Consider the following 3,612-nt stretch of genomic DNA (forward strand, 5'->3'; position numbering starts at 1 on the left):
CTTCGATTTGCAGTGGAATTGGGACTCGTCAACTGGAGTTTGCTGCCTCTTTAAGGGAATACTTTCCTTGCTTGCATCTTCACCTAACAATCTGAAATCACTTGAACCCTCTTCAAAATCACTAATACTCTTATCACCATTGTTCTTATTGGATTCTTGTAATCACTATCAGTCTCTTGGTGACTGCATTCAGATTCCTTCACACCACTCCCATCAAGATCATTAAAATCCTGGTCTAAATTTCTTTATGTTGCAAGGCCTTTGTAAGAGATCCATGAAGACTCCAGAGAAGATCCTTCGTTTATAGCAAAAATGACCTCTGTACTGAATCAAATTCTACCTTCCAGTTGATATGTGGACGAAAATATTTACAAGTGCCAAGATGCATGATGATGCAGCGTCTGGAAACCGCAATTCTCCATGCACTTAACATGATGCGACTAAGGTCAAGCTGTCAAGATGAAGTGTCCTGCATAGCGATGTGACTGCTGGCATAAATCGAACAACACCAGGCATTCTTGATTTGCCTTTCTCCTTCAGATTCAAGTGGGATCTATGAAGGGGTTCAGTACTAAGCCCCAGCCTTGCAGATACGATCCAAAGCAGGAATGTGCCCCATCTCTCTTTACAACAATTTTCACTACAGTTGCATTTATATTGGGAGCTTTGACGTCCATAGTGTTGGGATTTTTGGGCATGATGATCGCAACATATGCGAATGCTCGCACAACTTTGGAAGCCAGAAAAGGGATAGGAAAAGTATTCAAAATCGCCTTCCAATCAGGTTCAGTGATGGGATTCTTACTTTGCTAATGGCCTCATAGTTTTATACATCACTATAAAATTGTTCCAGCTTTATTACAAGGATGATTGGGAGGGCCTTTTTGAGGCCATCACTGGCTATGGGCTTGGATGCTCATATGTGGCTCTATTTGAAAGGGTTGGAGGTGGAATCTATACCAAAACTGCGGATGTTGGAGCAGATATTGTTGGAAAAGTAGAAAGGAATATCCCAGAGGACGATCCGCGAAATCCAGCGATCATTGCTGACAATGTGGGTGATAATGTGGGAGATATTGCTGGAATGGGTTCGGATTTGTTTGGCTCCTTTGCTGAAGCTTCTTGCGTAGCTCTTGTTGTGGCTTCCATGTCATCATTTGGCACAAATCATGACTTCACTACTATGTGCTTCCCTCTACTCATTAGCTTCATGGGCATTGTGGTGTGCCTCATCACAACCTTGTTCGCAACTAATGTGTTTGAGATCTCAAATCTAAGGGATATTGAATCTACACTTAAGAGACAGTTGCTGATATCCACCATCTTAATGACATTCGGTGCAGCTTTTGTTTGTTGGCTGGCACTACCATCCACGTTTTACATATATGATCCTAATGGTGGTGTAAAGATGGTTCAAAACTAGAAACTATTTTTTTGCATTGGAGTAGGGCTTTGGGCAGGGTTGGTAGTTGGCTACATTACAGAGTATTTCACCAGCAATACATATAGACCAGTCCAGGATGTTGCTGATTCTTGCAGGACAGGAGCTGCTACCAATGTCATCTTTGGTTTGGCACTTGGCTACAAGTTTGTAATTGTTCCAATATTTGCTATTGCTGTTGCCATCTATGTCAGCCATACCCTAGCAGCCATGTACGGGATCACAATTGCAGCTCTTGGAATGCTTTGTACCATTGCCACCTGTCTAGCCATAGATGCATATGGTTCCATAAGTGATAATGCTGGTATCGCAACTGGTCTCTGGATGACCATGATACTTCTTACACATCTCTCCACAAGAAGCGCAGCCGCAGTATAGACTATGAGGCCGCGAAGGCTTTCAAGATGGACAGATTCCTCAACCATAGGACTTCTTCAAAGTCCAGCTTGTGGCATCAACAGCCCCCAGTTGACAGCACTCCACTCTCTGAATTGGTCTCCGTGATCCGCAGTTTCGGGGAGCACTTTCTCAGATTAGAAGAGATGAAACTGCAGATGCAAAGAGAGTTTGAGCGATTTCGTGATGATCTGGAGGCCAGGCGTACAAAGATGTTCCTAGAGTCCCAAAAGCAGATTGCTGAGATGTTTGCTCGGGCTCTGAGCAGTAAGAAAACTGATGAGCTCTTGGTGATGATTGTCGGTATTTTGTTCATCATTTGATTATTCTAAATGTTTCTTTCTTCCAGCTGATTTTTGGCTCTTCATGCTACGTTTCATATCATTTCATCTATATTATAGCTAATGCGTTGAAATTATTCCACACTTTGTTTATAAGAAATGTTTCGAGCTGATGGGATGATATTTCATTTCATTCTTATTCCAGCTGTTGAAATGTTCCAGCTGATGTTTCATTATTATTCCAGTTGTTGAGTTGTTCTAGCTGATGTTTCATTGTTTCTAGTTGTTGTTTGTCTATTTTCTGTTGATTCGTCTATTCAAGCTTATGTTTATTCTACTTGATGTTTTATTTATTCTAGCTAAGGAGCTGATGTTGCAGCTAATGTGTGCTCACTTGATGCACTTCTGCGGTTCCACTTCCGGTGTCTCGTGTCTCTCTTCTCTTCTCTTCTCTCTTCCTCCGTTCCTCGTCTCCCTCGCGCACTGTTCAACATGAAGTCTGTAAGATGCTTCAAACCAGAAGGAGAAGTTGGTGAGCCCATAAAAGTATGAACAATGAATTCCTTGTTTTCACCTGCTCAATTTACTATCAGATGGTGTAAAGAACAGGGAAAAAAAGGTATGGGTGTTTTGATGTTTTGATGTTTTACAAATGCGTGTTTTGATGTTTTACAAATGTCTATTATGTTTCTAAACTCTGGTTTATTATGTGTACATAAAGGTAACAAAATCACAAATGATGGTACAAGAGATAATGGAACAATGAAAGCTAAGGAGGTCATTGGCCCTAATGTCTCTTCAAATCACGATACAAGTATATGTCTTTATTTCTACTAAACTTTGAAAATTAAAATTTGTACATATTTTACATCTTGCTTTATTAGGTGATTCATTTTGAGATTAACTAGCTTTAATTAGTCTCTTTGTCTAATTTAAAATGTTCATAGTTATTCATATTTTTAAACTTTGAGTAATTGTGTGTATATATATAAATATAGATTAAAGAAAAACAAAAGGTGGGAAAAGAGGTAATGTAAGAAAGGGAGATCAGGAGGTTACTTGCAATAATGTTTTTTCAAGTCAAGATGCAGGTACCAACTTTAAGGATCAAAAACTTGTACAAATTTGGTAACCCAAATTGATACAAAATATCTAATTACTTTCTTTTGTGTTATTGAAATTTTTCATAACCTTGTATTAACATGAGCTTTGGTTAACTCTATGTATATATAGGTAAACAAGTTACTAAAGATGACACAAGAGACAATGCAAGAAATGAAGACATTGAGATTGCTTGCCTTAACACTTCTTCAAGCCAAGAATCAGGTATTACTAGCTTTCTTATGTTGATAATGAGTCATTTTTTAAAATGGTTATACTAACTAATGATATTTGATCACTTGAGTATCAATAGGAGTGATACGCATACCATCATATGATGATATCTATCGGCCACCCATGTTGAAATTTAGAGAAGAGGGTAGACTTTATGGA

At 39.0% G+C, this 3,612-nt stretch overlaps 1 pseudogene; it reads left to right on the top strand.

The window, feature by feature from the left end:
• Positions 1 to 528: 528 nt before the first annotated feature.
• LOC148040892 (pyrophosphate-energized vacuolar membrane proton pump 1 pseudogene) lies at positions 529 to 1,819 on the top strand (annotated as a pseudogene).
• Positions 1,820 to 3,612: the final 1,793 nt, after the last annotated feature.

This window comes from Lygodium microphyllum, chromosome 1 (genome assembly GCF_053477565.2).
Source record: "Lygodium microphyllum isolate KBCC chromosome 1, Lygodium_microphyllum_v1.1.10, whole genome shotgun sequence".
NCBI classification, from domain to species: Eukaryota; Viridiplantae; Streptophyta; class Polypodiopsida; order Schizaeales; family Lygodiaceae; genus Lygodium; species Lygodium microphyllum.